We start from the raw sequence: 15,988 nt of genomic DNA, 5'->3' as shown, positions 1-15,988 counted from the left end.
CCTGATTGGTCGTCTATTTAAATTTTATTTTACCTTAATGACTATAATGGGATTTGGAAATGCCGAAGGAGACTTCAAAGGGGTATTACTAATCCCTTTAGGTAGGTGTGAATGATAGAGGTAACTTCTGTGAAAGAATGAATTTGGTTAACAAAGGAACTTTCCTAAGAGCGTTAGAAAACATTCAGAAACAAAGACTTATATAAGTCAGATAAAATTTGATGCATGAATAGGTTTAAGTCGAAAACATAAGAAAAAAATTACTAAAAACGATTTACAAGTAATATTAAGAAAGGAAACATAAAAAAGCATTTCTTCACTTCCCTAAGAAATCAATGGACTTAGTCAAAGTAAAAGAAGTTAGAGTGAAGTAAAGAAATGACATGAATGAGATTATTTTAAAGATAAACCAGAAAACGGCTTGATTAAAGGGCTTTTTCATAGGAAATGTAAGGTCAGGCCTCATATAAATACATGTCGAGGCAAGGTATATAATGTAGCCAAAGTTTTTTCATGTTCTAACACTAAGTAGCAAACTTTCTCACATGGAAATTACTATCCTCCCTTTTCCATCCAAGTGGTACTGACTCCAAAGGGGATGTAGGGATGGGAAGGGGGAATGTCACAGAGTATCCTATTCATTCATTTTAAAATAGTATATCCTCCTACAGGCACCATAATATTGAGTTTATTAGAAAAATATGTAGATCACAGTTTTCATAGGCTGATAATGCCAAGAAGTACCACAATTTGAGACTTCAAATCTTTGGCTTTTCATGCAAATTATTTCTGACAAAGAAATAATGGGAGAATAACTTAAATATTCAATACCATAAATATGGTCATCAGCCTGTCAACAATAAAATGCACTTCTAAATGTAAGCAAAGGCAGGTCCTGAGACTTTTAAGCAGGCCTTCCCTTTGGTAACATGAAAACTAACATAAGACAGAGTTGACCAATCTAAAACTCAAAACAGGAATAATATCTCTGAAGACAGTATGGAAAAAAAATGATTGTGATTTACTGGAATTTGGAAAGGCATTCCAGGTTTCATACTGACTGCCTTGAACCAATGGATTTAAAAAGTTGCCAAGGAAAATAGAAAGTTAGGAGCTGCTCCTCAGAGGCACAGGCCAATCCAGAAAATGTGCTGGTATTAGCATAATGTACTAGAATTGGCCCTACTCATGCTAAAAATTTTCTTTAAAATACTGAAGAGCATTTTATAAATTATTAACAAATAAATAACCTGTAGAGAAAAAACAATAAGAGGGAACTCTAGGCAAGTCCAATTCCCAAAGGAACTGGGGCAGCCAAGAGCTTGAAAAGCTAACACAATGAACTACACCACAACTTGGGTAGACTGATAGGCCCTCAATTTTTAGGTTCTATAAAACTAGGATATTACTGCAGCTCAAGAGCTAGTTTTCATGGCTGATTTACAGAGTAAAGATTATACTAGATAAAGAAGCTTCAAGCAACAGTGTGGAAGAAAGGCAGAGTTACAGTAACATTCATGTAAGATCAGATGACCTTGGCTTTCTATCCAGGTCTAGAGTATTATCCATGATAAATTCAGAGTTCAGGGGTAGGGAGCAGACTATTGGGATTAATGAAAATGAGAAATACTAGGTTAGAAAACAGAGGCCATAATTAAATTAAATGTTGGCAAATTATTAATACAACAGGTGTTTAAACCCATTCTCCTGAATTCTGTAATTTTAGACTTTACAGAATTCAATGTTGTCAATTTCCAGAGGCAGAGATAATTTTTCCCTTATGTCCACCTGGGTGTGCTAGGAAATGACAACATATGTAAAAGTCCATTATTTAGCGCTGTTTTTGGAAGTAACATGACATAAAAAATGTATACTGATGAAAAGTACAAACTGTAAGTGGCTCTTTTGGGTCTTTTCAGTATATCAGAAAGGGAGGCAGAGCAGCTTTTTCCACTTGCAGATAAGCAAGCAAGTTATGTTCAGGAACAAGTTTTCCAGATTACCAAAGTAATTAGGGAAAGTTAAAACCAACAAATTTTGAAATTTCCAATTATAGATAATGAATAAAAAGTTTCAGGAAGTACCTTTTTTTTTTTTTTTTAGGTAATCTGAGCCCCAGATATCACTAACAGGCTTCTTCATCACAGAATGTAAATGAGTTTTTAAAAAGAGGGAACAAATTAAGTCCCATAAAGCAGGCAGTAAGTGAAATCCAGGTCTAGTCCAGGATGAGAGCCTTGTCCAAGGTTCTGCCTTCTCTTCTGTCCTCCGTTCAAGAATTCAATTGCTGGTCAATGCAGATAGAAGTGCATCCAACTGTTGCCAGTTTCTGAAATTCTGGTGTTTTTTGGTTGCTTCTAGGATGTGAGCAATTGATATCTTCTCATTTTTTGTCGGCTTCCTCCAATCTCAGAACACAGTAACTCCGAATTCTTGCCACTCCCTTTCTCCAAGGACCTACCTATCTATGCAGCACTCACAGCCCATGCCAGCTCTGGAAGCTGCAGAGATCCAGACAGCCTGAGTTGGGGATTGAATCCTCTCATTGCAGGGCAATTAAGTAGAACCACGACCACCGCACAGATTGGCAGACAACACACATTTCCATAAAGCCAGCAAATTCAAATTTTGACAAGCCATGGCCAGTTTTTTGTTTTTTTCAAAATTTGTTCTGCTCTGAGGGACTATAACCAGCCACCAACCTAGCCATCAGAAGTTAAAGAGATAGGTGTTTCTCTTTTTTTCCCATAATATAAAATAAAAAGGATCTACAAGTAATAGCTGTGTGTGCGCGCGTGTGTATGGGGAACGGGCCTCTACGTAGGAGATCCCACTACAAAGCACGTTCAATCTGGGACGCACGCAAAGAATGCACATAATACCAGGTTATTTATACGAACAGCCCCCAGGATCAACATTTTTGTGATCCCCACGGCAAACCAATGGGATTCTCCGGGTAGTTTTGCAGCAACAGCTAGTTCAACAAAGCTATGTGCAAAGGAAAAGAAGGCTCCTTGTATCTCTCCTGCCAGTCGAGGACCCAGTCCTCCCGCCTCCCAGCATCAGGGGCCGTTTTCCCTGAATAGCCCCGGTGACACCCCATCCCGGGCTCCGAGTTGCAGCTTGGCCCCGACTGGGTTCCCGCGTCCCTGGCGGCCTCACGGCGCCCCCGAGGGCGGAGACGACCCGGGCAGGGGGAGGGGCGGCCCAGGCCCGCAGGCCCCCGGCGCGGCCGCACGCCCCCTCCCGGCCCCGCAGCTTTCCCGCCTTCCCGGTTTGAACAGCTCCCGCCCGCCTTCCTCCTTCGGCCCGCTCCTGCCCTTTCCCGGGGGCGGGCCGCGGCCGCTACTCCAGTCCCCGGCTTGGCCCTTGGCCTAGGCCGCGAGGGTCCTGGGGCGTCCCCGGGGCAGTGTCGCGGGCCCAGAACAGCGGGTGACGGCGGGCCGGGGCCGCTACCGCCGCCAGGTGGGGGCCCAGCCCGGTCCCGTGGGGGCTCCGCTCGCCGCTACCTTCACTCGGCCCGCCTGGATCCCGCCTCTGCGCCGCCGACCGCCGCCATCTTGAGAAGGAGAGAAAAGCGCGAGCGGACAGGGAGCCTCAGTCGATCCTAGAGCGCAGACTCCAGCGCGGGGGTGGGGGGGGGTGGGGGGAACCCGCTCGGAAAAGAGCGCCGAGTGCATCGAATGAAGCGCTGAGCTTGCTGAGCTTGCTGAGCTCCGGGGTGGAGAAAGGCTCGGCGACTAGTATTTTTGAGAATCTGCTTCGTGCTCCGCGCGAGGCTTGGGCTAGAAGTTTTATGAACATTATACTAATTAATCTCCCCCGCGTTCTTGTGAGGTCGGCTCACAAAACAATCTCGGAGAGGTGCGAGGATAAGTGCCTGGCCAATGGCACACAGGTGGTTGGAGTAGAAGGCAGGATGCTATCCCAAGTCTTCGGATTCTTCATGCAGAGCTCTTTCCAAAAGACTGTGCTGCTTCCTTCCAGATATTTTTATATAGTAATGCAGATTAATAGCAATGGTGCTATTTTGCAATTTGACCTACATTTGGGTGTTGCCCTATCAGGTGTGAGATGGAAGAACGTATCTTTGTAACAAGTCACTATAACATTGTTGCATGGGAATCATCTGCATTTCTCTCCATAAATTATCTGCGTTTAAAAGCTAGACGCGCAGTCTTCAGAGAAATGAAGAGATGTTATGTTCAGGGGAGAACTGATTTTTCTGATTTTGCTCCAAAGCAATTCAATAGTGTAATGGGCTACCTTGTGAGGTAATGTCATCTAAGGAGTCCAAGCAGAAACTAGTATCCAAATTATGGCAGAGCAAAGAGGTTAGAGACAGAGATTGGCTTCTAGAGTGGCGAACCCCATGAAACTATATGCAAAATCGAGTGTCTGTGCACATGCATTTTCTGAAGTTTAAGCCCCATTAAAGACGAGAACCCCTGCCTCAGTTGTTTTTCCATTCTAGGATTTGATGGATGCTTGGCGATAATGTCGACATACTACTTGCTTTATAGACTTAGAAATTGAGACCAAGTGCAGCAAAGGATTTGTCTTGAGACCACAAGGCTAATTAGCGATTAAATAAGCACTAGAAATTCAGTATTCTTTTTGCCATGGCATGCTCTTTCCCTCTATTCCGATAGAAGATTGGATTCTATTTGTTCACTGCTCCTACAGCTGTAAGATGCTGAGATGTTAAAACACCAGAGGCAAAGGTATTGAATTTTTTTTCTAAAATTTAAGTGCAAATAACAAATAAAGCCAGAATCATTGTCTCCTTCCCTTCAGCATCCATCCTGCTCATCAAAACAAAACAAAACAAAAAAACCATGGGTTTCACCAAAAGGTGTGGGATTTGTATTTCTGGGATAACTTGCCTGACATTAGGCCTCCCTTCTAGGTGTTTAAGAGCCTTAAAAATGTATTTTCCTTTTGTTTTTCAGTACTGTGGCATATATGACTTTGCATTTTCTCCCCTAACCCTTCTTACTCTTTCCCCCTCCCAAAATTGCAGCAGCATTCCTGAGTAGTTAAAAAGGCAAGCCCTGGGAACTGGTTGTGAACTGGTTGTGATCAGTAAATCTTGGAACACTGCATTCTTTAGAAGTCCTGCCAACCCTCACATGCCTCCTCCTTCTGCACATGGACATGCATTATAAAAAAACCCTCTCGTTTTGTGGCAAGGGTGGATATCAAGCTTGGAAAATGCTGTCTCTCCTGCCACTGAGGATGAAGACCCCATGTAAACCCCCTAAATAAATGCTTATTACTCACCAAGCTGGACGTGTTCAAGTCTTTCTTTAGTCTGATGTATCCTCCTCAGTTTGGTGGGAAGCTGCTGTTTTTACACATACTTGGGGCAAATACCTTGGATGTATTGGTCAGATGTTTTCAGTTGTTAAGTGACAGAAACCCAAGTCAAAATAGTTGACCATGAAAGGGGAATTTATTGGCTTATATTATTGAAATGTCCAGTACCTTCAGGCATAGCTGGTTTGAGGGAGGAACTCAAGTTGTCCTCTTGACCTCTCTCAGTGGTACTTTCCTCTGAGTTGACTTTATCCTCAGGCTCCAGGTTGTGGCTCCAGCATCTCCAGGCTTCCTCTCATCTTTACTGCTAGCAGAGTCCCTGGTGAAGGCCGTTTCTTTTTCCCATTTGTTTTGGCTGAAATCCTGAAATTGACTCTGATTGTGTGAGTTGGATCATGTGTCTAAACAGGACCAATCACCATGAGCAAAAGTGTGGGATATACTGATTGGTTAAGGTTAGGTTACATGCTCCACCCCCTGTGGTGGTTTGGAGTTGTTCTTAAAACATGTTCTTTTTTTTTTTTTTTAAAGATTTATTTTATTTCTCTCCCTGCCCCGGTTGTCTGTTCTCTGTGTCTATTTGCTGCGTGTTCTTTGTCCGCTTCTCTTGTTGAGAGTGGCACAGGAATCTTTGTCTCTTTTTTGTTACATCATCGTGCTGCGTCAGCTCTCTGTGTGTGTGGCGCCATTCCTGGGCAGGCTGCACTTTCTTTCGCGCTGGGCGGCTCTCCTTACGGGTGCACTCCTTGCGCGTGGGGCTCCTCTACACGGGGGACACTGCTGCGTGGCAGGGCACTCCTTGCGCGCATCAGCGCTGTGCATGGGCCAGCTCCGCACGGGTCAAGGAGGCCCGGGGTTTGAACCGCGGACCTCCCATATGGTAGACGGACGCCCTAACCACTGGGCCAAGTCTGCTTTCCTTAAAACATGTTCTTAAAAAGAGACACAGAGTCCCATGCCGCTGACAACAGAAGAAAGCAGACAAAAAGAAGAACACGCGGCAAATGGACACAGAGAACAGACAACTGGGGTGGGAGGGGGGAAGGGGATAGAAATAAATAAAATAAATCTTAAAAAAAAAACAAAAAATAAGACATGTTCTTAAACTTAACCCATTCTGGTGGGTGTGAACCCACTGTAAGAAGGACCTTTTGATGAGGGTTCTGTTAAGGTGTGCTCCTCCTCATTCAGGATGGGTCTTAATTCTGTTAGTGGAGTCCTTTCTAAGTGGAATGGAATTTAGATGGACAGACAGAAAGCCACAGAGGGAGCCAAAATCAATGGAACCCTGAAGAGCAGGGAGAGGCGAGGAGAGGCTGCCAGGTGCATTGCCATGTGACAGACTAAGGACTAAGGTGTGCTGACAGCCAGCCCCAAAATGCCAGGCTCTGGGAAGAAAGCATTGTCTTGATGATGCCTTGATTTGGACTTCTCTTAACCTCAAAACTGTGAGCTGATAAGTTCCCACTGTTTAAGCTAACCCGTTGCATGGTATTTCCTTGGGCAGCCAATGAAACTGAGGCCCCTAAAGTGGAGTACGGGCAAACTCAAGGAACATCCAGAGCTGTGGTCAGATGGGTGAAAGGGTGCTAGGTAGATCTGAACAACAGCTGTCCACTCAACCATGCCACTCTTGGATTCAAATGCCTCGTGAATCCCATTTCTCCTTTTATTATTATTTTTCATCTTACCTGAGGTGGGGGCAGATCAGGTTACTGCTCATTTTTGCCTCCCATAAACCGGAAGTCACTCTGCATCTCAGCCTACTCTCCCTTTAATCACAGATTCCTACTAACTACCTTCCAGGCTTGGAACATTCATTCATGAAAGTACAACCTGCTTCAGAAACTGTCCTGGGTATTGGAGACAGATCAGTGAATAAAATCAACAGCGTCTCAACTTCTGGGAAGATGGAAGATTGAGAGAGACACAGAAGTCACTTCTCTCCCAGAAAAATAGCTAGAGGACAGGCAGAAATGGGCTGAAGATGTTTTAGGGTTTAGGCCCCAGGGGGAAGGCTGGACACCTCCCAGAAGAGTGAGGGTCAAAGAAAAAGAATCTCAAAGGGAAAACAGTCTGAGAGAAGCTGCGGCTGCAGCTGCCCCGGCACCCGTCCCCCCACCCTCAGTGCAGACAGCTTTGAAATCTCTGGCCTCTGGCCAGTGGCTACAGGTGGAGGGGGCATCAGGGGTCTACCTCCCCCAGGAAAGGGGAAAGAGAGGGATTCAGCCTAAGGCTGATTCTGCTTTTGGTCAACGAATTTGGCTTGTCATGTCCCCTGAGCCCTTCCAGGCCAGGTAGGGCCACTCTGTCATCTGCCCTGGGACCTGGCAGGGGACCGTAGAGGTCCAGCTCTCACAAATACCCTCCCTACAACCCAGTCTAGCTATTGATGACCCAGAGGGGAGTGGACTTATTTCCTACCTGGGAAAATGGGGGGAAGGGGGGGCTGCTTAGAAAGGTTGGAGAAAAGCCTCTGAGAAAGTTTGAATTGTGAGGCACTGAATAGCCTCCAGGCAGGATCCTCTGTTACATTGCTGCAGTTGGTCTTGCAGTGAACACATTCCTACCAGGGTATGAACAGAGAAGGCTGTCAATGAGTGCCACCTGCTGGTGGATGAAGAAAGTGCATGCCAGGAAATTAAAAGTAAATAAATGAGAGGCTTTTCCCGCCTTTATAGCCTCCCCCCGCAAAGCCCCTTGAAGTGGGTCTGCAATCCATTACTGGGTCCATGACCTGGATTTGAGCAATTAAACAGGGACAATTCTAAAGAGCTAGAACAGGTTGGAATGAATCAAAGAATGACAGTAACACAGCTTCCTGCTACTAAATCCTTATGGAAGAGAGAGAAACTGAACATCAGAGCAAACTTGCCGTCAAAATCAGATGCCTAGACATCAGCAAAAAATTATAAGTCATACTAAGAAAATGGAAGATATGGCCCAAGCAAAGGAATATATCAAATCCCTAGATAAGACACAGGATTTGAGACAACTAATCAATGAGGGTAATACAAATCTCCTAAATCAAATCGATGAGTTGAAAGACAGTATGGCTAAAGAGATAAAGGGCATCAAGAAGATACTGGGTGAACACAAAGAAGAATTTGAAAACATGAATAGAAAAATAACAGAGCTATGGGAATTAAAGACAAAACAGGTGAGATTAAAAAAACACTAGAAGAGTGGGTGTAGCTCAGTAGTTGAGTGCCCGCTTTGTATGTGTGAGGTCCTGGGTTCATTCCTTGGTACCTCCTAAAAACAAACAAATGAACAAACAAACAAACAAAACCAGAGGCATATAACAGCAGACTCAAAATGATAAAGAAAGAATAAGTGATGCAGAAGACAGAGCAGCTGAAGTTAAAGAGAGAAGAACAGTGAGAGAAGAGAAAGGAAACAGTTGAGCAGGGGCTCAGGGACTTGAATGACAGCATGAAGAATATACATGTCATGGGAGTTCCAGAAGGAGAAGAGAAGAAAAAGGGGCAGAAAGAGCATTTGAAGAAATAATGGCTGAAAATGTCCCAACTCTCATGAAAGAAATGAATTTACATGTCCAAGAATCAAGCACACACCAATTAGAATAAATCTGAATAGACCTACTCTAAGACAATACTACTCAGAAAGTCAAATGCCAAACCTAAAGAGAAAATACTGAGAGCACCAAGGGAGAAGCAAACCATTACATACAAGGGACACTTAGTAAGACTTAGTGTGGATTTCTCATTAGAAACCATGGAGGCAAGAAGACAATGGCATGATGTAATTAGGATATTGAAAGAGAAAAATTGTCCTTCAGATATGAAGTTGGTTTTAAAATATTCACAAATAAACAGAAACTAAGAGACTTTGTATAAAAGAATCTGGCTCTGTGGAAGCATTAATGGGAACCTTACAGCCCAAAAGAAAAAGATAGGAGAGAGAGGCTTGTAGGAGTGTGTAGAAGGGATGACTAGCAGAAAGGATAACCAAAAGAATAAAAAGACAGGTAAAAATAAGATATGACATATGAAAGCCAAAGAATAAAATAGTGGAAGTAAATAATGCATATACAATCATATCATAGAATGTGAATGAATTAAGATTCCCAATCAAAAGATACATGTTGACAGAATAGATTAAAAAAAAGAGCCATCCATATGCGGTCTACAGGAGACTCATCTTAGATCCAGGGATACAAATTGACTGAAAGTGAAAGGATATTCCATGGGAATATTGGAGAAAGATATTCCATGGGACCAGTAACTAAAAGAGAGCAAGGGTAGCTATACTGGTGTCAGACAAAACAGACTTTAAATGCAAAAAAGTTATAAGAGATACAGAAGGTCATTATATGTCAATAAAAGGGACAATCCACCAGGAAGGAGTAATAGTCATAAATATCTATGCACTTAAGCAGGGTGCCCCAAAACACATGAGGCAAACTCTGGCAAAACTGAAGGGAGAAATTAGACATCTCTACAAGAACAGTTGGAGACTTCAACACACCATTTACATCATTAGATAGAACTAGACAGCAGATCAACATGGAAACACAGAACTTGAACAATATGATAAATGAGCTAGACACAACAGACATATACAGGATGTTGCATCCTGTATCAGCAGGTTATACATTTTTCTCAAGAGCTCATGGATCTTTCACCAGGGTAGACTACATGTTTTTCATTGTAATGCCAATCAAAATTACAATAGCTTACTTTACAGAAACAGGAAGATCAATTACCAAATTTATTTGAAATGGAAAGGGCACCCAAATAGCCGAAAACATTCTAAAGAAGAGTGATACGGAAGGACTCTCACTTCCTGAACTTTAAACATATTACAAAGTTACAGTGGTCAGAACAGCATGGTATTGGCATAAAGATAGACACATTGATCAGTGGAATAGAATTGAGAGTCCAGAAATAGGTCCTCACCTCTACAGCCAGCTGGTTTTTGATAAACCTACTAAGTCCATGTTAATGGGATGAAACGTCTTTTCAACAAATGGTGCTGGGAGAACTGGATATCCAAAAGAATGAAAGGATCCTAACCTCACTTCCTATACAAGAATCAAATCAAAATGGATCAAAGACCTAAATATAAAAGCCAGGACCATAAAACTACTAGAAAAAAGGTAGAAAATTATCGTCAAGATCTTGTAGTAGGTGGTGATTTCTTGGGCCTTATACCCAAAGCACAAGCAACAAAAGGAGAAAAAATAGATAAATGGGACCTCCTCAAAATTAAATACTTTTGCATCTCAGAGGTTTTTTCTAAAAGGGTGAAAAGGCAGCTGACTAAATAAGAGAAAATATATATTTGGAAATCACTCATCTGATAAGCCTTTAGTATTCATGTTATGTAAAGAGATGCTACAACAAAATAATAAAAAGACAAAGAACTGATTAAAAAAAGGCAAAAGACTTCAATAGACACATGTCCAAAGAAGAAATACAAATGGCAAAAAACAAAAAACAAAACAAGGGAAACGGACTTTGGCCCAGCGGTTAGGGTGTCCCTCTACCACATGGGAGGTCCGCGGTTCAAACCCCGGGCCTCCTTGACCCGTGTGCAGCTGGCCCATGAGCAGTGCTGATGCGCGCAAGGAGTGCCGTGCTACACAGGGGTGTCCCCCGTGTAGGGGAGCCCCCCGCGCAAGGAGTGCACCCATAAGGAGAGCCGCCCAGCGCGAAGGAGGGAGCAGCCTGCCAAGGAATGGCGCCGCCCACACTTCCCGTGCCGCTGACGACAACAGAAGCGGACAAAGAAACAAGACACAGCAAAAAGACACAGAAAACAGACAACCGGGGAAGGGGAGGGGAATTAAATAAATAAAAAATAAATCTTTAAAAAACAAAAACAAAAACAAAAAACAAAACAAAACAAAAAACCCCCAAAAAAACCACATGATAAAAATGTTCAACATCACTGGGGATTAGGAAAATGCAAATCAAAACTACAATGAGATATCATGTCATACCTATTAAAAATGGCCTCTATGAAAAGGATGAAAGGGGGAATGGAAGTGGTTCAAGCAGTTAAACATTTGCCTCCCACATGGACGTTCCCAGGTTTGGTTCCCAGTGCCTCCTGGGAAAAAAAACACAAACAACAAGCCACCAAATGAAAAAACTAACTCAGGGAAGCTGATGTGGCTTAGTGGTTGAGTGCCAGCTTCCGTGCAGGAGGTTCTGGGTTCATTCCCTGGTCCCCGGTCCTTACGCCCCCAAAGACGGAAAACTTACAAGTGTTGGAGAAGATGTACAGAGACAGGAACACTTATTCACTGTTGATGGGAATGTAGAATGGTACAGCCACTGTGGAAGACTGGCGATTCCTAACTTTCTTGTTAAATACAGATGTCACATGATTCAGCAACACCACTACCAGGTATATACTTAGAAGAACTGAGAGGAGTAGCACAAACACATCTGCATGCCCATGTTCACAGTGGCGTTATTCACAATTACCCAAAGATGGAAACAACCCACATGTCCTTCAACTGATGAATGGATAAACAAACTGTGGCATATACACACTGTATAAGTCAGTCAAAGGGGTGCTGATGCAAAATACCAGAAATTGGTTGGTTTTTATAAAGGGTATTTATTTGGGGTAGGAGCTTACAGAAACCAGGCCATAAAGCATAAGTCACTTCCCTCACCAAAGTCTATTTTCATGTCTTGGGGCAAGATGGCTGCCGATGTCTGCAAGGGTTCAGGCTTCCTGGGTTTCTCTCTTTCCAGGGCTTGCTTCTTTCCAGGTTCAGGTTTCTTCTTTTCCCAGGGCTTGCTTCTCTTTCCTTTGTGTGCTTACTTCCCAGGGTTCCAGCTTAAGTATCAAACTCCAACATCAAAACTCCAGCACCAAAAATCCTCAACTCGGTTGTTGATGTGGGAGGAGTGGGGTGGGGGGTGGGAGTATATGGGGACCTCATATTTTTTGAATGCAACATTTAAAAGAAAATAAAGAAGAAAAAGGGAAACGGACTTTGGCCCAGTGGTTAGGGCGTCCGTCTACCATATGGGAGGTCCGCGGTTCAAACCCCGGGCCTCCTTGACCCGTGTGGAGCTGGCCATGCGCAGTGCTGATGCGCGCAAGGAGTGCCGCGCCACGCAAGGGTGTCCCCCGCGTGGGGGAGCCCCACGTGCAAGGAGTGCGCCCGTAAGGAGAGCCGCCCAGCGTGAAAAGAAAGAGCAGCCTGCCCAGGAATGGTGCCGCCCACACTTCCCGTGCCGCTGATGACAACAGAAGCGGACAAAGAAACAAGACGCAGCAAATAGACACCAAGAACAGACAACCAGGGGAGGGGGGGAAATTAAATAAAATAAATAAATCTTTAAAAAAATATATATATATATATAAAAACCAAACAAACAAACAAAAAACTCTTCAACTCTGTCCTTTGTGGGGACTCAATGCCCTAACAACTTGGCCCAATCAAAGCCCTAATCATAACTTAATCATGCCCAGGTACAGACCGGATTGCAAACATAATTCAATATCTATTTTTGGAATTCATAACCATACCAAACTGCTACACACACAAAGAATTATTATTCAGCTGTAAGAAGACATGAAGTTGTGATAACAGAGATGAACCTAGAGGATGTTATGTTGAATGAAGCAAGCCAGATACAAAAGGACAAATATGGTATGATTTTACTGTTATGAACTAAATATAATGAGCAAACCCATGAAGTTAATAACTATTAATACAATATAGATCACCAGAAATAGAATGAGTTTAGAGAATAGACAGCTGAGGTTGAATCTGTGCAGAATGGGTAAAAAGGTTGCTTGTAAATATTTGGAAATGAATAGAAATAGTGAAAGCACATCACAGTGTTTGTAACTAGCAGTGCTAATATATAGGTACGACAGTGGTTGAAAGGGAAAGTCTAAAATTATGTATATTACTAGAAGTAAAGCTAAAAATGTACATGGGACTGTACAGCATAGCAAACCTCATGTGAAATATGAATATGGATTATATTGCATATATAAGACTGTTTTTCTTTGAAACTGAACAAACATGCATTAATGTTCTAAGATGTTAGTATCAGGTAAAAATACAACCAAAGCAAATGGACAGTGGTGAATAGTAATATATTAATAATCTTCCATTAAGGGTAAAAAAATGGAACTATACTAAGTGAAAGAAACTACTATAGACAAAAGATACTATATATTGTTTGAGTCTATCTATACAAACTATAAATACAAATAAATTAGACAGAGACAGAATAGCAGCAATGTATACCAGAGGAAGTATAGAGAGACTAAACAGTGATTATTAAGGGATAGAGCTTTTTTCTTTGTCTGTTTTTTGTTTTACTATTATTATTGAAATAATGAAAATGCTCTAATAAGGACTGAAGTGATGAATGCACAATTATGTGATTATACCAAATACCATTGATTGTACACTTTGCATGGATTGTATGCTTTATTAATATGTGTCAATAAAATTGGTTTTAGGAAAATCAACAGAGAAGCCGATGTGGCTCAAGCAATTGGTCTCATGTCTACCATATAGGAGGTCCAGGATTTGATACCCAGGACCTCCTGGTGAAGGCAAGCTGGCCTGTGTGGCGAGCTGGCCTGCATGGAATGCTGCCCTGCTCAGGAATGCTGCCCCACGTGGGAATACTGCCCTGTGCAGGAGTGCTGGCCCTTGTGGAGAGCTGATGCAGCAAGATGATGCAACAAAAAGAGGCACAGAGGGAAGCAGACTTGACCCAATGGATAGGGCATCCACCTACCACATGGGAGGTCCGTGGTTCAAGCCCCGGGCCTCCTTGACCCATGTGGAGCTGGCCCATATGCAGTGCTGATACACGCAAGGAGTGCTCTGCCATGCAGGGGTGTCCCCCACATAGGGGAGTCCCACGCACAAGGAGTGCGCCCCTCGGTGGGGTTGAATGGGACCTCATATTTTTTGAATGTAATATTTTTAAAAAATGATTAAAAAAAAAAAAAAAAAGGAGTGTGCCCCGTAAGCAGAGCTGCCCAGCGCAAAAGAAAGTGCAGCCTGCCCAAGAATGGCACCGCACACATGGAGAGCTGGCAGAAGATGACACAACAAAAGTAAACACAGATTCCTGGTGCTGTGGATAAGGATAGAAGCAGTCACAGAAGAACATACAGCGAATGGACACAGAGAGCAGACAACTGAGGGGCGGGGAGGAGAAATCAATAAAAAAATAAATCTTAAAAAAAAAAAGAGAGACAGAGGAGAGACGATAAGAGATGCAGCAGACCAGGGAGTCGAGGTGGCACAAGAGAATAATCACCTCTCTCCACTCTGGAAGGTCCCAGGATGGATTCCCAGAGCCACCTAATGAGAATATAAGCAGACACAGAAGAACACACAGTGAATGGACCCAGAGCAGACAACTGAGGGAGGGGAGAGAAATAAATAAATAAATCTTTAAAGAACAAAAAAGAAAATCACCAGAGTCCTTGACCCCCTGGATCTTACCTTCTAGTTAGGGTGGGGAGCAGATGTTATACTATAAATAATATTTATATAATAATATAAATAAGTAGATACTGTGACAGTTTGAAGTTCTTTTATGAATCTCAAAAAGAAAAAGATTATGTTTTTGAACTAATCCATTCCTGTGGGTGTGGGGCCCTTTTGTTTGGACTGTCAGTGAGACGTGACACAGGTTGGTTTCCACCTTCTTGCTGGGGCTTATATAAACGGAGATCCAGAGGAAGAGACACACAGGAAAAGGAAGCTGCCATTTCAATCCTACCTTGTAACAGAGTACTCAAGGATCTCTAGCAGTCAAAGCTTAAGCACGAAGCCCCCAAGAGGCCGCACCCTCAGAGCAGCTTGAGGCTGAAGGGACCAGCCCTCTCAGCTTGGCTCTGGAGGAAGGCGAGCCTGGAGGGGAAGGCAGGGACCTTGGCAGAGATCAGCCGCCATCTTGCTTGATCACGTGGCAGGACCCTGGGCTCACCAGCTGACTTTGGTGAGAAAGCATCTCTGATGGTGTCTTGATTTGGACATTTCATAGCCTCAGAACTGTGAGCTTTTACCCTAGATAAATTCCCATTATAAAAACCAACCCATTTCTGGTACTTGGTATTGGCAGCCCTGTGGCACCCTAAGACAGATCCTATGTTAGGTGTTGATGAAAGCTGGAGAAAAATAATGCTTGATAGGAGGATAAGGGAGTACCAGGAAGGAGAAGAGGTTGGAAGGGGTGGTTGTTTAAAATAGTGATCAGGGGGAAGCTTCTCTGATAAGATAACATTTGAGAGAGACCTTAGTAAAACAAGGAAATTAATCAGGCAGTTATCTGTGGTTAGAACATTGCAGGAAAAAAGGGGCGGGTGAGTGTGAAGGGTGTGAGGTGAGAGTTTACTTGTCATATTTGGGGAACAGGTACGGGCTGGGACAGCTGGAGTGAAGGAGCAAAGGGGAGAACGGCAGGAGGTGAAGTCTGAGATGATGGGGGCCACGTGGGCGGGGCGGAGAGCGGGGAGGATCTTCAAAGCTGCAGCTCTTCTGTGGTTCCAACCCCCACCAGCAAGCCCGTCAAGGTTTTGGCTTCTGCCCAGGGGCCCTAACCCTGAAAACAGCCCCTCTTCCCTTTGAGACACAGTCTAGGAATGGTAATCTCTGGCTTGTCTCACTGTCCCATTTGAGTTCTTGGCTCTTGCATTA

General features: G+C 43.4%; 1 protein-coding gene across 4 annotated transcripts in view; it reads right to left on the bottom strand.

Annotated features, from left to right (window-relative positions):
• Window positions 1-5,300, bottom strand: part of HMGXB4 (HMG-box containing 4) — a 32,897-nt gene extending 27,597 nt beyond the window's left edge. Inside the window, exon 1 of one of the 4 annotated variants that reach the window (XM_023584449.3) lies at window positions 5,284-5,300. The gene's annotated coding sequence lies outside the window, so the exon portion shown is untranslated. Of the gene's footprint in view, window positions 1-3,509; window positions 3,595-5,283 lie in introns of those variants that run through there. The other 3 variants (XM_071219045.1, XM_004477766.4, XM_012519379.4) reach the window with 3 other exon arrangements.
• Between the last annotated feature and the right edge of the window lie 10,688 nt (window positions 5,301-15,988).

The sequence above is a fragment of the Dasypus novemcinctus genome, chromosome 12, assembly GCF_030445035.2.
Source record: "Dasypus novemcinctus isolate mDasNov1 chromosome 12, mDasNov1.1.hap2, whole genome shotgun sequence".
NCBI classification, from domain to species: Eukaryota; Metazoa; Chordata; class Mammalia; order Cingulata; family Dasypodidae; genus Dasypus; species Dasypus novemcinctus.
This window is presented reverse-complemented; position numbering and strand designations above follow the sequence as displayed.